The 18,525-nt window shown below is 57.1% G+C and overlaps 1 protein-coding gene across 3 annotated transcripts in view; it reads right to left on the minus strand.

Moving 5' to 3' along the window:
• Nucleotides 1–9,785, minus strand: part of AHDC1 (AT-hook DNA binding motif containing 1) — a 64,584-nt gene extending 54,799 nt beyond the window's left edge. For 2 of the 3 annotated variants that reach the window (XM_032646309.1, XM_032646317.1), the window contains exons 1-2: nt 9,319–9,519; nt 8,985–9,084 (exon numbers count right to left, since the gene is read on the minus strand). The gene's annotated coding sequence lies outside the window, so the exon portion shown is untranslated. Of the gene's footprint in view, nt 1–8,984; nt 9,085–9,318; nt 9,520–9,758 lie in introns of those variants that run through there. The other variant, XM_032646326.1, reaches the window with a different exon arrangement.
• Nucleotides 9,786–18,525: the final 8,740 nt, after the last annotated feature.

Below are 18,525 nucleotides of genomic sequence, written 5' to 3' on the forward strand. Positions count from 1 at the left end.
GAAGCTCCAGGCTCAATGTCCCCCTCAGGTGAGCCCAAGAAGAGGGGGATTTGGCAAGCACCTGAGAAAGTGCAGGCTGGGGGTAAATCCCCCTGCCCAGGCTGCCCCCACCTCCCACCCATACACGACAGAGTCAGGGCAGGGCTGGGTACTCAGAGTTCTTGGCTGACACACTAGGATGACCAGGTGCCAAGAGCCCCCAAAGAGGCCCCAAACCCCCAAAGCCCAGGCCAGGGTGCCCAGAGCACAGGGTCTTGGGTGGGGCAGCTTTGAACCAGATGCACAGCCTCACTGTCCAGGAATGAAAGGCCTGGGGCAATGAGGGGGGGTGGAGATGCCTCCCCAGGCAGAGGAGGCTCTGGGAAGTGGGGGAGGACCAGGCAGCCGAGAATGAGAGAGAGCACGGAAGAGTGGGCCAGTGTGTCTGCAAGGCTGAGGCTATCTGCGGGGGGGTTTGGGGGAGGGAGGCTGGGGAGGACAAGGTGGGTGGGGGAGCGGTGATGGAGAGCGCTGAGGAGGGAGGCTGTGCTGGAACGTGTGATGGTGGGAGTGCGGCTGCAGGGTGAGGTGTGGGCGCAGGGCGGAGCTGCTCTGAGGGGTGACTGGGCTGGGGCCCTGTGTGTTTGTGTATGAGTGCGGGACTGGGGTTTGCAGAGGGGTGGGGGCCGTCCCTGGGCCCTTGGATGGCTGAGGAAAGTACTGGAGCTGGAGCTTGCTGGGGAACACACAGAGGACTGCTTGTGTGCGGAGGTGCTGGGATCTGGGGGGTGTGTGCGCGTGTGCGGGGTGCGCATGCACGTGCACGGCCTGGAAGGTACGAGAAGCTGAGGGGACGTTACTGTTCAAAGATGCACCGTGTCTGTGTGTTTGAGGTAAATGGTGTGGCTGCAGGGGTGTCCTCCTCTGCGTGGGTGTTGAGGCGGTGTGTGTACTTGTATGTCGCGGGGAGAGTTTGGAAAGGTGTAGGGGGCTGTATCGGTGTGTCTGGGGACGTGATGAGCTGCAGCGGAGGGAAACGCTGGGGCCGTCGGGAGAGTCTGTGGGTGTCTGGTTAGGTGCTGGGACTCTGAGAACCTGTGTGTGTGGAAGGTATTAGGGCTACAGTAGGGTCCTGGGTGTATCTGGGGAGGTGCTGGGATTGGAGGAAGAGTTGATCTGTTTCAGGATGTGGCAGAAGCCTTGTGTGTGTGTTGGGGTGTCTGGGGGTATATTGGGGTCATAAGCATCTGGGTTTTGGTTAAGTACTAGGGCTGTAATAGGTGTTTGGGTGGGCAGGCATGTGGTGGTTGTGTGCTTGGGGGCGTGCTGGGGCTGTGTGTTTAGGGGTGCTGGAGCTGGAGTTGGGCCCCTGTGCCCAGACAGGTGATGGGGCTGCGGGGTGAGGGCGGGTGCCCCTCTGAGGAGGTGAAGGGCAGAGTCCTGGCCTCTGCTCAGGGGCCCACCTGGGGGCTGCCCGCTAGAGCCCCTCTGCCGGTGGTGCCCGCCCACCCCCAGACCCCACGTCCGCGTGTCGAGACAGGCAGTCCATCTGTCTCTTCCTGTGCCCAGGCCGAAGGAGCAGTGCCGCCTCCTCACTCCCTGGGGGGGCGGCAGCAGATCCCAGCCCACCCATCTGCCTTCAGATGGTCGAGGCAGGAGCCTCCACAAAGCTGCCTGGAGGGCATCCCTGCGTTTGAAGAGGCACAGGCTGGGGGGTGGGGGGAACTGCACAGCAAACAGTCCTCGTGGAGGCTCCTTTGAAAACCACTGACGCCAGGAGAGACGAAGAGGGAGGACAGGGGCGGGTATGTCTGTCCTTGTGCGTCTGTGCGGGTCAGCGCCCAACTGTGTGCCTTGGAGCCCCTTCGCATGTGTTCATGCCGGTGGCCTCTGTTCAAGCAGCATCCTTGCCTTGGAGAACAGCCCTCCAACCCAGGCTACGAGCTCACAGCCTCACACAGGCAGCTACCCCCTCATCCGTGCACCCTGCCTACACTACACTCACACGCAAACATCCCCCACACCTTCACATCTGCAGAACACTGCACCCTGGTACACATGCCCCTCAGCCCCAGAGTCCCAGTCCTTCACATGTGTACGCCCATGACACACACCCGCACACTGCAAAGCCAGGTACAGCCACAAGCACCTGTCACATATACATGCCTGCACACAGACATACCCGACAAGTAGCTGTCACACCCACACCCACACACTCCACACACCTTGGGGAGTGGATCTCCCTGTCACACCCAAATCCCACCTCATATGCACTCAGTCTCTCTCATACACATTGTAACAGACACTCACCATCCCTTATACCTGTACATGTGTGCACATGTTTGTACACGTGCATACACACTCTCACCAGCTCTCGGCTCTTTCACACCAGCCAGTTTCTCTGTGTCCAGGCCAGGCCCTGCAGGAAGGCTGCCACCGGCTGAAAGTGTCTCCTGCCTCCCTGCCCTGCCAGCTAGGTCAGAGTGGGGGGCATACCCCCCCATGACACCATGGCTCCCTGGGAACGCTGATCTTCCCCTCCAGAGAGAAAGAGTCCTCTCTCTGCTCTGGGGTGACTGCCACTGTTGTGTGAGAGTGTGACTGTGTATGTGTGTGTATCAACATGTTTTGAGAAGCCACGATGAGGCCTGTGTGTCACTGCCTGTATGGGTAAGAAAGCATAGGGACAAAAAAAAAAAAAAAAAGAAAGCATAGGGACAGGTTCACCGGTTATGTTTGTGAGATTCAGGATGAGCATGAGAGCAGAGACATGTATGCCACAAAATGTGTATTTGTGAGTGTGTGTGAGGCCAGGCCCCTGCGGACAGGCGTGAGTATGGGGGGGCGCACTTACACAAGGAGACACACAGTGAGTGTGAGTGGGGAGTATTCTGGGATATTTTCTGAGACAAGGGGTATGTACATTTGTGAGTAGGGGTCAGGGCTAGGAGAGGCACCCTCCGCAACTCCCTCCCCCTACAAAGAGATCAGGGGAAAGGGGTCTCTGGGATGGGGGGGGAGAGGGGAGGGGGGAGTGTGTGTGTGTGTGTGTGTGTGTGTGTGTGTGTGTGTCTTCCTCTCTCTCTTTCTCCCTGACCTCTTTAGCAGCTGGAAACTGAGCCGGGGGTGGAAGGAATGGAGACTTGGCTGGCCTGGGGGTTTGGGGAGGGAAGCAGGAGAAAACACCTTCCAGATTCTCATCAAATCCTTGTTTGTGGTTTGTAGCCTTCAGTCTCTCCTCTTTCTCTCGGTCTGGGTTTCCCCCTTTCTTTATCTCTTCCTGCCCCTCCCTCTCTCCCCCACATCTCTCCTTCTCCCATCTCAGTCACCTTGTCTCCCCCCTTGGATCTCCCTGTCTCCAAGTCTCTGTCTCTCTCTGTCTGTTTCTCTCTCCCCAGGCCCTTCCATTTTTCTGACTCCTGTCTCTGCCAGCACCTCTGTATGTCCGTCTCTCCCAGTCCTGGTCCATCTGTCTGTCTCTCTCCGTCTGCCTGTGCGTGGGTGTCTCTGTCCATCTGCTCCGCCACCCATCTGTCTGGTTGTCTGTGCTAGTCCTTCTAAGGGTGCCCACTCGCTCACCAAGACACCCTCCCCCAGGTCAGCAAAGGCCTCTCCTGGCTCAGGGGGCGGGGAGGGGGTGCAGAGCTGCAGCTTCTGGAAGCTTCAGTAGCAGCTGGCTGAGCTGGGAGTTCGAGGCCAGCCAGCTGCAGAAGTGGCCCCTCCCCTGGGCTCCCAAGCCAAGGACCCCAGAGCAGAGAGAGGAGAAAACAGGGCCTCACTGCAGCTGAGTCTGTGTGCGTGCATGTCGGGGGAGGCAGGGGGCCTCACTTTGCCTTCACTTCACCATTCCCCCCAAATCCAGGCCCTGTAGGAGAGGAAGCTTCAGTGCCCACCTCCCTCATCCCCTCACCAATGGAAGAGACGCTGGGGATCCAGGAGGGTAGGGCTGGGGGATGCAAGGCCTTGGACGAAGCCATAGCTTCCTGTCAGATGGGTGGGAGGGGGGCTCCTTCCCTCCTCCCTCCCAAGCAGTCCCTGGGGATCCCTCCAGTGCTGGTCCCAGCTCCGGACACGAGGGGCCCCATAGGCAGTTCTCACCAGCTCCCACAGGGACCATTCCTACCTCCCAGCTGCCCCAGAGCCTCTGACCCACAGGGATAAGGTGGAGGGGGGTGGATCACAAGGGTGTCTCCTCCCTCCCCAAATGGAGGTTGGCTCTGGACATCTGGAGTTCGTGGCCCTGTCTACGCCCTGGCCATCCTGAGAGGCCCCAGGCAGTCCACCTACCATTGCCAGCCCAGCACCACACACACACACACACTGCACCCCAGCACTCGTCATCGCCACTCCCTGGCCCAGCAACTCGGAGGGTTCAAGAGGAGCCCTACCGTGGAGGCCTGCACCCTACACTGACTGGTGGCAGCCTCCAGCAGGGCCCCCGGCACAAAGCCAGCAGCTGGAGGAGGTACCCCCCAACACTTCCCAGGAGGCTCTGTTCCTCCCTCTCTAAGAAGAGCTCACAGTCCAAATCCCACAATAGATGGGGAAACTGAGGAAGGGATGGGATGACACAGTCAGTCATTCTTCCTGAGACCCTGGGGTGGGATCATAAATGAGGAATAGGGAATGAAAAGGACGCCGGGAATGAAAAGGACACCGCAGGGGCAGAATCTGGCTCCTTCCTGACCTGCCACGGGCAAAGTCCATGTTGGCTGCACAGCCCTGCACAGGCCTACCGCTGGGCCAGGGCCAGGGGCTGGCTCCCTCCCTCTAGAGCTCTCCTTGCCCCTGGCTGGGCCCCCTCCCTCTCCTCGCTTCTGAGCAGCCCTCCCTGCCCTCTCCCTCCCAGCTCTGGCTCTCTCATCCTCAGCTCTTGGAAGCCTGACTCACTGTTTCCCCTCCTCTCTCCCCTCCCTCCCTCTCTCCCGGCAGCGGCGCCTCCCCCTCCCCTGGGGGGTCTCTGGCCACAAGGGTGCCCGCCTGCTCCTCTCCCCAGGCTCTGGCCCCCTCCGCACCCAGGAGGCCCCCTGCAGCTGTTCCAGCTCTCTAACTACAGAGAGGTGGATGGAAAGAGCCTAGGTCCCAGGCAAGCAAGGGGAGGGGGCCCCTCTAGACTGGATTTCCTCCTGTCAAACAAGGTGGGGGGATCCAACCGGATGACACCCCTGGTGTCTCTAACGGTCCTAATGTTCCCCACTTTTAAAAGCCCGGTGCCTCCTGACACAGAGCGCCCACAACCTGTGGGGCGCTGTACCTGCCTCAGGCTCCGCCTCCAGGTCCAAAGAAGAGGTCGGCTCTGTTCCCAGACATTTGGGGAGAGGGGAGACGCTGCCCTGGGGCAGGAGCATTAGTCAAGTGACCCCTGGAATCCAGCTGTCTCCCCGTTCTCTCTCCTCCTGTGGGAGAGCTTCCTTCTTTCCCTCTCCCACCTGTCCTCCTCTCTTTTCCCAGAGACGTTTGCTTGTCTCTCCTCCAGATACAATCCTAGCAGCATTTGATCTTGGGTGAGAGGCTCTCAGTGCCCGCTCATTTTGGGCTGTGGGGTGGGGAGTGGCACATGCCTAGGCCTTCTTGGTCCCCTGGATGCCATCTCCAGGGGCTGTGATCCTGGCTCTTCTCCTTGACCGTTTTCTCTCTCACCCCCTCATCACTGGCTTCTGTCACCATCTTTTCCTCCTTCCACCTCAAGTCGGGCTCTCTGGGTCTCTTTCCTCCCCACCTCCCCCAGCTCTCTCCCTGGGGGGCCCATCTGCTGACATTAGCAACAATGTTACCGTTGCTCCCCCCCTTCAGTTCCCAGCTCCACCCCATCCTGGCTTCCCCCTCCCTGGCTCTGTCCCAAGAGACCCAGGGGACCCACAGGCAGAGCTGGGCTCCATCCCATAATGGTGAGTCTGCTTGACCTCACTAATCACACCAGAAGTGCCTGGGCATCTGGTATGAAGGCATGGCACCCTGTGGTCTTGGGTGGCTGGCCTGAGGCACAAAGCTCTGTATTCCACAAACCAAAAAAAAAAAAAAAAAAAAAAAGAAGTTGACTTGGGGTGGGGCAGAGAAGAGGGGAAGTGAGGGGGATCAGGTTTGCCTGGAGAAAGCCCCTGTCCAATGGGGAACAGAGGCAAGAGGAGGTAGTGGCTCGAGCCAGCGCTCCAGGCTGACTGAGAACAAGCAATGTCCCTCTGGGGCTCTGCCGGTCCAGATCAGCGCCCCCCTAAAAAAAAAAGGTCTTCTGCCAGGGACAGTTTGCCCCGCAAGCCTCCAGCACAGCCACACCAAGCAGGTAAAGATCCCGTCTCTGTCTCTTAATCTCCTTTAGAATCCAAATCCATCCTCCCTACAGTACACCTCCACTTAGCTCAGCAGGGGGTTCCATAAGCCTCCCTGCCCCAATCTAACCGGGTGGAATGGGAGGGGACAAAGCCCCCCAGCTCCCAAGCCCCCTCACCAAAGGCCCCATCAAGGGCTGGAGAGCAATGCAAAACAATCCAGGAACCCACACACCTCCAAACTGAGAAGCAACCCTGTCCATCCACAGCACCTAGGGGTGCTGGGGCTCCCTGCCCCCACGACCCTGTTCCAGACCCCCCAGCCCAGCAACCATAATAAACAGCAAGCTCTTTTTCTTTATGACACCAAATTCCCCCAAGCCGAACAGCTCCTTCCATCACTACCTCAGCCATAGATCACATTAAAAACTCACAGAGGGCAACTTAAACACATCACATTTGTTTCTCTCTATATTATTTCAAAAGTAACGGCATTAAAAATGGATTTTACTACAGAAAATAAATATCGACACGTGGGCCAGGAGCCCAGGCAGGGGGAGAGAGCCCACCAGGAGAAGGTCCCTGAGGGCTTGGGCACAGCTTAGGCACTGACCAAGGAGGTGGCTGAGAGGACAGACTACACCTGGGGTGGGGTGGGGTGTGGGGGGAATGCCTGGGGAGGGGGCAATGCCCGCCCACCTGGGCACCTGCCCCAATGCCAGACCAAGAGGGACAAGAGTCACTGGTTTGAACTGGTCCCCCAAAGCTCATGCCCTCACTGATCTTTGCAACCTCTGGAGGGTAGGAGCTCTGGGGCAAGAAGGGGTTATTCCAACTATTGACACAGCAGAAGAAAAAAATGAATTCAACTTACTATCCAGTTTGATTTTCCATTACTATAAAAATATACATCTGCTCAAAGGAGGGAGATGGCAAGCTGCAGGCACATGCCACCTGGGGGGTCCCCCCGCAGCTCACCACCACAACCCAGCCTGCCCCTCCAGGCGGCAGGAGTGGGGGCTGTGTGTGGGTGGGGGACAGACCAACTGGTAATCTGTCACCTACAGCCCCAGCTCACACAGCTACACACACCGGGCCACACGGAACAGGAACAAGCCAACAATAGAAACACCCCAAATGCTCCTGGCAGGACTCTGCCCAGGCCCGAGCGCATGCCCCCGCCCCGCCGGCGGCAGCAGCGGACAAAATGTGGCCACCCTGACCCGGAGGCAAAGCTTGTCCTCACACCCTGAGCTCTGCCCAGGGAGCTGGGGCCAAGTCCCGCCTGACACCAACTGGTCCGGCGGGAAACGCCTGCCCAGCCAGACAGGCACAGGCCCCCCAAGGGTCCCTCCTTGTGCTCAGGGCCAGGCTGGTGCAGCCTGGCCCTACCTCCCAGGGTGACGCCTGGGCCCAAATTCAGCTGGCCCTGCCAGTCAGGCACTGGTGCAGAACGGAGGGCACCAGGCTCAGCCCCTCCCAGCCCAGCCCCAGGGCCCCCAAGCTAGCAGGGAGGGGGGACTCCCCACCCCTCCACATCTGGCCCTGGCCCCCAGGGTCTGCGGTAGAGAATTCCCGCCCCCGCTTCTCTCTCTCTCCCTCCTCCCTCTCAGTGCCCGCTGCCCGCCTCAGGGACGGCCCCAGCTCCCGCCTCCGGCCAGCAAGGCCCACATCCTTCCTCCCTCAGCTGGCCCCTTCGCCTGGCAGGAGGCTGGGGGGTCAGGCTGCTGGGGAACCCCTCCAGCTCCCATCAGTCTTCATCCCCAGCCCCCAAACTCTGGGTTGATGTCCCTTTTCCTGTAGAACAGGAAACAAGGTTATTTCCTAGACTCAGAGCCAGCCCCCTGCCCCTCTGGCTCTGCCTGGGGACCAGGACCCAGCAGGGGAATGCGCCCTTAGCCAGAAAGCAGAGGGATTCTGCAATTCACCCCCAGCTACCGGCCCAGGGGGCTGACAGCTGTCACTCAGCACCCCACCCCCTGGGGAAGAGGGGGCCGATTCAATCAGAGCCTCAGAGGAAATGCATTGATAGGCGATTATTTATTTATTTATGCAAAAGTGAGCCGACTTTGTTCGCCAGGTAACCGGGCACGCGGCCCAACCCCTACGGCCCTGGCCGCCCCCAAATCCCTCCTCCGCCCCACACCCCCTCCGGGTCATTAGGTCCCCGCCCCTCAACTCCCAGAGCACCAGCAGAACCTTGGGATTTGGGGGTTGAAGGGGAGGGGCTCCTCCCTCCGCAGTCTCCCCCTTTCCCAGGGCCGTTCCTAAAATCCAGCCTTGTTCTCCGCTCCCACGGTCCCCCCCTTCACCACACCCCCCCCCCCCACATTCTCAGCAAGCTGGAGAGCAAATTGCAGTTTTAAATCCAAAGACGGAGGGAGGGGGAAGGAGGAGGGGGCGCGCGGCAGCGCTGGGCGCGCACCTCGCCCCCGAGCCGGGGGAGCCGCGGGGCGGCCAGGAAACCCGAGAACCCCCCCTCCCCGCCCCCCCTTCTCGTCCACCTCCCCCTCCCCCTTCCCGGCGCTGCCTGCCAGGCTTCGAGCCGAGCCCAGCCGAGCCGCGGGCCCCGGTGGAAACAAAGACCGATCGCACCGCGGGCACCGCAAGCCACGGGGTCCGGCGGACCGGACCCGGGCGCGCGGAGGGGGCGCAGAGCGCCCCCGGTGCGCTGCACAAAAGAGCCCGGCCGCCCGGTCCCCAGCGGGGGTCTAGGGCTGGGGAGGAGGCGCCACTCACCGGAGTGCTGGGCTGCCGGCTCCGTTGGTCCGAGCCAGGCGAGGGGCTTTGGGGGGCCGTCCTGTCTTCCGGCCGCGGCAGCGACGCGGGCGCTTGGCAGCTGGGGAGAGCAGTCGTGGTGGAGCCCTGAGCCGCCCGCCGTTGCTGACAGCATGGCTCGCGCCTCGGCTCACATTCTCCGCCGCTAACTCCACTGGACACGGCCCCCCGCTCCCGCGGCGCCCCCCACCTCTATCACTCCTTCGCTCTCTTGCGCCCCCCCTCTCTCCCCCCACCGCGCACACACTCTCACAGCCCTGGACACCCCCCGCCCCCACCCCCCCCAATTGCAAACCTGGGAGGGAACGCGCCCCGCGTAGTCCTCCTCCTGCTCCTCCTCCTCCGCCCTCCTCCCTCCTGCTCTCTCTGGCTGTCTGTCTGTCTCTCTGACTGTCTCTATCTCTCGCTCCCTCTGCCTTTCTCTGCTCTCAGAGCTGGGTGGGAAAAGGAAATGAGGACAGAAAGCAGACGCTGGCTTTGGGTGGTGGTAGCTGGATTCCCTCTCTCCCTCCCTCCCCCTCCTCCCCTCCCTCCTCCTGCCTTCTGCTCTCTCCGCTGCGAGCGGGGCTGAGCGCAGCCTGGCGGGTGGCTCGCTTTGCCCGCCCGCCCGCCTGTCTGTCTGTCTGGTCTGCCTCGCTCGCTCCCTCCCTCCGTCTCTCCGCCCTCGCCCTGCCTGCCTGACTGCCTCTCTCCGTCTCCGCCGCCGCCGCCGCTGCCTCTGCGAGCTCGCCTTACCTTCGCTGCTCACCATCCGGAACCCCAGGGGGGAGCGCGGCGCGCGGCACGCCGGGACTTGTAGTCCCCGCCTCGGCCGCTCGGCGCGCGGGGCGGGCGGGGCGGTGCCAGCAGCTCCGACGGCGCGGCCGGGACCCTGCAGGGACCCCAGCGCCCGGGCCCCTCCGGCCGGGGCGAGTCCTGTTTTACCAAGGGGTGCTGGTTCTCCCCAAGGATTGGGAACGTTTCCGACGTTCCTAGTCCCCCGCGGGGGCTCTGGCTTGAGCGGAGGTTAGGGGCGGGAGCGAAGGGGCGGGGTCTGCGAAGGGAATGAGAGTAGAATAGGGAATCGAGGGATTAGCTAAAGGGCCTGCTACTTTCTGGGGCATCCCAATTAAATAAGAGAGGAAGAGGAAAGAGGAGAGGACCGGCTCCCTGAATTCGGGGGCATTCTCCCTTTATGAAAAGGTTTCCTACTGAGTAAAGCACAAGGGTTTATGGCAAGAGGGCTGCTCTAGAAGCCTCAAGCCCACCAGCACCTCCTCCTCACTCAGTGACCCCGTCTCAAGTTCTGAGCTCTGGGTTTAGCGACCCCCACCAAAGCTTAGTGTTTCTAGAAGTCCAAGGGCGGCGAGGGCACAAATTCCTGGATAACCCACAGATCTCTCTCTCTCTCTCATCTCCTCTCTCTCTCTCACACACACACACACACACACACACACACACACACACACACACCTTGCCTTCCTGAATTCGACTGAGCTTTTTCCTTGTGTCAGGAAGCAACATTCAGATTCAACAGTTCAGAGCCCCTGCTGTGCCCAGGGGGCTGGACTCAGCACTTTCACCTACCTCCTCTTCAGGTCACATCTGTTATCCAGCCCCTCGCTCTGGGCCCCCTGCCTGGCCTATCCCCACAGATGGAAATGTGCACTGCCAGGCCTGGTTACCGAGGGAGGTATCTGGACAGCCCGGAAAGGAAAACTGCTGCTGCTGCCATTTACTGAACACCGCAGGCTCTTGAGTCTTGCAAAGACCTGGTGAAATGGTATTGTTATCATTTCCATTTTAGAGATGAGGGCACTGAGGCCCAATGACAACCACTGAAGAAGTGGTAGAGCCCAGCCAGACCAAGGATCCGTTTCATTCCAAAGCCCACTACTTAACCTCTGGGCCGTGGCAGGGAGCTTTGACTCTGCAGGTCTCTGTCTGACCTTCTCTCCCAGTGTCTGTGTGTCCTCCCTTGGCACTTCAATTCGACAAATGTTAACTGAGGTATGCAGGGCTCACAGGGGACATGGAGATGAATAATGCATGGTGGCTGCCCAGTGCCTCGGTGTCTACCAGCACCGGCCCTGACTGGTCCTGCGCTAGTCCCACTTCATCTGTGTGTCTGACATTCCTTTGGTCCAGTGTCTGCTGGCTTTTTTCTGTCTTGCCCCATGTCTGAAGTTTCTTCAGCGGTGCCTTTGTCCTTGGCCCACCTGTTTCTGACTCTTCCTTTGGCCCTGCGGGGTGTTGCGAGGTGAGGGCCAGCATGTGACAAAGGCAGGTGGTGTCATTTTGCCAACTGCAGCTCCCTGTCACCACCTTCCCTACACCTCCACCCCTCCAAAGCCCCTCCTCTAGACAGTCTGGAACCCCTAGAGGGCAAAGAGGGGATCTAGGGGGCACTCTCTGGTGGCCCTTCGCGGGGACCGGGGCACAGCAGCCGTGGAGAGGTTTAGGGTCTAAATAGTACACCTATTGATCTGGCATCATGGGGCTGGCATGGCCAGTGGCAGAGGCCCCCCATTTGGGAGCAGCTTCTCCTTGCAGGCAAGCCCTGGGTTCAAAGACTTATTCATTGAATGGGAACAGTTATATGGTCAGATATTAATAAAAGCAGTGGTTAAAGTCATTAGGGGCCCTTTGCACCTCCAAAGCCTGAGTCTAAAGTTATCACAAATAGATGGGACTTTGGCATCTTGCACCAGCTGGTCCCCCACTGGTGAGGACTATCACTGGGGAGCAATAGGAGAGGTCCAGTTTCCCCTTTCTTTAACCCCCTCACAACATCCTTACCTATTAGGCTCTGCCCAAGGGCATGAAGATCCCACCTAAGGTGAATCAAATTTGGGGAGGGAATTGGGTGGGCATACAGGATAGCTTCTGGGAAATAGGGAGCCCCAGGTAGATTGGGATGAAAAGGCATTTGGGAAACGCATGGGAGGGGAGAGGTTAGGTCATAAGGTGCAAGGTTAGTAGGGCCCATGGCTCCACGAGTGAGAGGGGAATAGAAGTTAGGTGGGGTTGTCCATGCATTCCCCTCCCACTCCAGGCTGCTTCAGAGGCCCCCTCCCCAGACAGGATGGGTGCTTAGACCCTAAGGTGTTGGGCATAGCTGGAAACCAAGCATCACAGGGTTTCCCAGTCATTTGGGGGGCTGGTCTTTCTCTTGGAGCCTCTTAAAATTGTGTTGGGTGAGGGGGGGGTGGTCTCCCCAAACTCAAGCTGAGTCTTCCTGTAGGTGGCTGCCTGCCACCTAGTGTCTAATTGACATCTCTGCTTCACCAGCCTAGTCTGAATGGGGGCTACCCAGTCCTCAAAAACAGCATCTGGGGTCACTTCAGGCTGGGCAGGGTAGCTATAAGCTCCCAGAGAAAGCAGACTTGAAGGAGGGAACCCAGGTCCTGGAAGAACCTGCATCATTCTTTCTGGGTTCTGCTCACTCCAGCCTTTTTTTTTTTTTTTTAATTTTTATTTATTTACTTATGGCTGTGTTGGCTCTTCGTTTCTGTGTGAGGGCTCTCTCTAGTTGTGGTGTGCGGGCCTCTCACTACTGCGGCCTCTCTTGTTGCAGAGCGCAGGCTCCAGACACGCAGGCTCAGTAATTGTGGCTCACGGGGCAGGCTGCTCCGCGGCATGTGGGATCTTCCCAGACCAGGGCTCGAACCCATGTCCCCTGCATTGGCAGGCAGACTCCCAACCACTGCGCCACCAGGGAAGCCCACTCCAGCCATTTTTGATTCAATGTAAGCAGAAGGTGGTATAGCTAGACCCCAGGAAATAGAGGTGAGAGTCCAGAGGTAAAGTTGTAGGGCCTAAGGGTTTGGAGGCCATGTGGAATAGGAGCCAGACAGACCTGGTTCTTTTTTTCAGCTGTGCCAAGCGACATGCAGGATCTTAGTTCCCCATCCAGGGATCGAACCTGGGCCCCCTGCAGTGGAAGCGTGGAGTCCTAACCACTGGACTGCCGGGGAATTCCCCAGACCTGGTTCTGATTCTGCTTTTACTTGTGTGTCCTTAAAACTCTCTGAGTCTCAATTTCCACATGTGTAAAGTTGAGGAGTAATCCTTTCTCTGTGTTACAGGCAAAGCTGTTGAGAAGTTTTACTGAACACATGGATGTGAAAGCACTTTGAAAACTGGCACGGGCATGCTGAGGGATTATTAACTCATGATAATAATAATGACAATAACTGAGAGGTCACAGCAGCCTGGAACCAGGCCCCTGGAGCTCCTGGAAAGGGCAGAGTGAAGGGAGCCTTGCCTTCCCTGACTACAGAAGTTCTGGGGTTGGTCCCACTCTTGGAGCTACCTCAGGAAAGGTCTGGATGCTGGAGAGGGATTCATCCCAGTCCACAGAAGGAGAAACTGGGCCAAAAGAGGTTGAGGGCCTGTCCTGAGCCACTGAGCTACTGACCCAGGAGCAAGAGGCCCGTTGGACTGGAGCCATTATGGCCTTGGTTTTCCCCTCCTCTGGATGGGAACGGCTCAGAGCTGGGGCCCAAGAGACCATGGAAGCAGGAAGCCCTCCTTCACTGTGGTACAGTGGGAACCAAGGCCCCCAGGTCCCCATTATCCCTCCTCATGGGCTAGCCTCCCTGTACTCACCCCTCCCAGAAAGTCCTCCCACATTCTTCCAGGCAACAGGAAACCCCAGCTGCAGCCCAGACTTCAAACAGCTCCTCCCTCTGGGCAGGGGGTGTGGGAGGAGAGGCCAAAGGCCAGAGGGCAAAGGTCAGCTTTGTTCCTGCCCGAGGTGGTGAGGGACCCAGGGGGAGAGAGAGGGGGGCAGGGTAGAGCCCTTGACAGCCACACTGCGTGTGTGTGTGTGTGTGTGTGTGTGTGTGTGTGTGTGTGTGTGAGAATTCCTGTGTCCATCAGGGCATGCATGGTTCTCAGTGTCAGCCTGTGTCTGGGGGTAAATGTGTGTTCTTGGTTTCCTTTTGGCTCGAGGACTTGAGTTATATGTCTGAGCGTCTGTCAGTATGTGTTTTTTTTGTCTGGGTGCTCAGCCTGGGGTCCCACTGACATGTCTGTAGGTGTCATCACGTGTGTTGATATGTCTGGTTCACAGGCCTGCCCAAAGCTCTGTTTTCTCCTATGAGTGTGACCTGGTGTGGTTCTTTGTGTCCAAGAAGGTTGTTCCTCTCCCACCTCTTCCCCTCCCATCCTTCCTCCGTGTTGGTCACCACGGGGTTCCTTCTGGAAAGTGAATCTGACTCTGTTATTACCCTGCTCAAAACCCTTCAGTGGCTTCCGTGGCCCAAGGTTTGGAATCCTAGCCCGAGGGCAATGGCAGACAAGACCCCCTGCCTACCTCGTCATCTTCATCTTTAGCCACTGATCCCCCTCAAATTTTTCACTCCAATCACACCTACTTAATTGTAACTCTCTGCACGGTCCCATTTCCTGCCTCTGAGCTACTTAATTCTGTCAAGTCTGGAATGCCCCTCTCTTGCTTGCTTCTTTCTTGCTAGCAAACTTTCACTCCTTTTTCAGGTCTCCGGTGGTGAAGCAACACCTCTAATGAGAAGACTTCCCCCTGCCCAATTGAGTTAGGACCCTCCCCTGTTCTCCTACATCTTCTGCCTGTGCCTGTCTCCTTCACTCTCACTATCATTACATTGTGAGATTTCTGAGAGCAGGAACTGTACTGAATTACTGTCTCTCCCATTCTGATGCATTGGGAGGCTCTGAAGGGACCTGGTCCTCCTGTCTCGGACGAAAGTTTTGGGTGTAGTGCCCAGAGTGACCACTAGAGGGAGTATGGACATCACTGCAAAACCGTCCAGGGGGTGTGTGTGTGTGTGTGTGTGTGTGTGTGTGTGTGTGTGTGTGTGTGTGTGTGTGTGTGTGTGTGTGTGTGGTGTGATGGATGTGGATGGCCGGGTAGAAGGGAGGCTTTGATACTGTACCTGGGAGAGAACTCCTGGAGTGGATAGTGGGTCCACCCAGCTCAGAACTGGAGCAGCAGGATCCAGCACAGACTCATCCCAATAGGTCCTGGGGCACCGACATTTTTTCTCTCTGACTTTTCTCCACAACTCAGGGACCATAAGCCTTGGTTTTCTCACCCTCCTACCTCTTGCCTTGACTTTCCAACCATCTGCTTATATGCCTCATCTTTTCCCTCAACCTTCCCATACATAATTATTTGCTCTTGCCTGACTTGGCCTTGCTCTCCCATACCTCTGGACCTTTGCACATGCCATTCCCTCAGTGGGAGATGATCTCACCCTCTGGCTGCTTCATCAAGCAGACTTTTCTTTCACCTCCTCCAAGAAGTCTCCCTTGGCCTCCAGACTGACCTTGCCCCTAAGTGTTGTAATTGTTTACTGTTCTGTCTCCTGGAAAGGACCAGCCTACAAGAGACATCAGTAGATGTGTGTGAAATTAATAAATGACTTGGCTCTTTTATGAAAACAACCCTCAGCACATATGGGGCTACCCCCGCCCCCTATCCTCCCTGGCCCTGTCTCTGGTTTAGTATTATACTTTCCCATGCTGCTCCATCAAATAAGGCAATGTGACACAGGGGGACGCATAAGACTTTGAAGTCACACAAACCTGTGTTCAAATCCTGACTCTATCATCCAGCTGGATGACCTTGAGCAAGCGTTGTAGTCTTTCAGAGTCTTTGTTTCCACTTTTGTAAAACAGGAATAATGATACTTCTGCACTGCCTCATGGCGAGGCTCAAATTAGACGAGGCCTGTGAAACATCCAGCATTAGTCAATTAGGTGTCCTCCTCCCCCACCATGAACTTGGAAATAAAATTGCCCTCTGAGTCTTAAGCCAGTAAAATCACGCATCACAGAAGAGAAGAGCCAGGTGGGGGAGTGAATGAGACGAGAGATGGTTTTGTAAATGACTGAAGGGTTTTGTGAACGGTGGAAACTGCAATCAAGGTGACCTGCCTGTAATCTCAGGGAGGCGGGGCGAGGATGTGATTGAAATTGAGAAGACAGAGGCCTAATCAACTGCCTTGTGCTCTATCTGAAGGGAACAGAAGGATGCACAGAAACGGGGGTGCAAGGGAGAATTCGTTCCGCTGCACCAGAGGGAGGGACAGGGAACCAGTAGACATAGGGATTCCAGGCTCAGGTGGCTCTGGTCTCTGCTGAGGAGTCATGGGGGCCTGGTGGACTCCAGGTGGCTCACTGCCCTGCTGGGCCTCCATTTAAACTAAATGGACATCCAGGTGCCAGGCAGAGCCCCTTTGGGCAGACAGGAATAGTCTGGTCCCAGGAAAAGACTCTAGATACTGAGAGCACTGATTTTGGAGTCAGAGGACCTGGTTCAAGCCCCTGCTCTGCCATTATGTCTTATAATCTATTTACTTCACTGCGCTTCAGTTTCCTTATTAGTAAAATCAAGATATAATAGCCCTCACCTTATAGGGCTCTGTGCACTTAGTAGGCGGCATGCACTTAGTAGGATGTCTGGCATACGGTAAATGATTTGTAAGTGGTAGTGACAAAGACAGCTAACATGTATTGTGCATTTATTTCCATTTCAAAGATGAAGAAATTGAGGCTTGGAGAGATTAATAGCTTGCACTAAGTGGCACAGCTAGCAAGTGGTAGAGGCAAGATTCACAATACTACACTACAGCTCCAGAACTGTGCTCTTATCTGCTTACTCCATGGCAGGTGGAAACACTAGGCTTCTGGTTTATACATCAGGCTCTTGTGAGTTTGGTTTGCCAGAGACCATGGCCTTCTGGAAGCCTTGGCCCCTGAGAGTTGGAATGTACAGAGCTAAGGCTCCCACTCCTGTGACCACTTCTCTAAGCAGCCACTTGGCCTCTACCCATCTTATCGCTCCTGTTCAGCCATCCCCAGCACAGGGCTGAGCACAGGGAATGCTCCATCTGCACTGGCCACCTCATCCACTTTCCTTTAAGTCACTCAGCTTGGGGGGTTTCCAGGGACTCCTTCTACCAATATTTCGAGAGAGAAGGGTCACCCAGACATCCACCTGGGACAGATAGGATCTTTTCCCAAGGCCCAGGGGCAGCAAGGTCTGGTAGAAAGATCATGGGCCTTGGTGTGAGACCTGGGTTCAAATCCCAGCTCTGTCACGTATATCTGTGTGACCTTGGTACATCATGTAACCCCTGGGCCTCAGTTTCCTCATCTGTAAATGGAGGGGGGCTAATCATAGAAGCAGATTCAGGAATGGGTTAAATGAAAAGATGGATGTAAACACATCCGGCATTCAGCTGACACTTAATAAATGAGTTATTATTATTTCTACCCAGCCTGACTGTGAACTCTTCTAGGACAGGGACAGGTCTTGTTCATTTCTGTGTTCCCAGGGTCCTGCCTAGCAAATGGCCCTTCACAGAGTCAATGCTTAGTCATTGTCTGCCAAGCGTAGCAGTGATTCCCAACCCCCAGACTCTTTCCCCTGGCCATTTCCTTAATAAGTCAGGGGTCAACAGCTTCCTGATGGGAGAGGTGGGAATCCTTATTCCCTGTTCGTCTTTTTTTTTTTTTTTTTTTTTTGCAGTACGCTGGCCTCTCACTGTTGTGGCCTCTCCCATTGCGGAGCACAGGCTCCGGACGCGCAGGCTCAGCGGCCATGGCTCAGGGGCCCAGCCGCTCCGTGGCATGTGGGATCTTCCCGGACCGGGACACGAACCCGTGTCCCCTGCATCCGCAGGCAGACTCTCAACCACTGCGCCACCAGGGAAGCCCTCCCTGTTCGTCTTGTTTCCACCCGGAGGCACATCAGCTGCTGGAGTCTCTCAAAGGGGGAGCCGGCGGGGGGCGACAAATCTTCATTGCAGGGTACATGGCAGGCTGTTAAGCACCCCCCTCCCTGTCCACTACATGCCAGTAGGAGCCCCCAGTCATTGTGACTAACAAAACTGCCTCCAACCGCGGAGCGGCTGGGCCCGTGAGCCATGGCCGCTGAGCCTGTGCGTCCGGAGCCTGTACTCCGTAACGGGAGAGGCCACAACAGTGAGAGGCCCGCGTACCGCAAAAAAAAAATAATAAAAAAAAAAAAAAAAAAAAAAAAAAAAACAAACTGCCTCCAAACCTCTCCAGAAGGCCCCTGGGGGCACAGTTGCCCCAAATGAAATCCAATGAGCTAGACTCTCAGGCCTCTCCCCACCCACCCCTTGTCCCTTCTGGGGAGCTGCAGAGGGTCCACTGTGGTCTTCCCCCTGCCCCACTCGGGGAGGCCTGAGGGTCTTCTGTGGTGCCTGTGATGAACAGTAGATCTGCTGAAATCAAGTAAAGAATTAGCAAAACCACTGCATGCAGATTGAAAGCCACATAAGTAATGAAGGAGATGTTTTGATCTGCAGTTACCTGTCTTCTATATCCAACTCTCAACTCGCCCTAAACTCACAAGGGGATGAGCTTCAGGACTTTGGGGTGTCCTAGGGCACCTTGGGTGCCCTGTGCTTAGTAGGCATTAGGGCGCTCTCTTACCTCCCCTGCCTCCCAGCGGCCAAAGCAACCCCACTCACCTCCCACCGACCACCATCCCTCCCACAGGAAGGGA

The sequence above is a fragment of the Phocoena sinus genome, chromosome 1, assembly GCF_008692025.1.
Source record: "Phocoena sinus isolate mPhoSin1 chromosome 1, mPhoSin1.pri, whole genome shotgun sequence".
Classification (NCBI taxonomy): Eukaryota; Metazoa; Chordata; class Mammalia; order Artiodactyla; family Phocoenidae; genus Phocoena; species Phocoena sinus.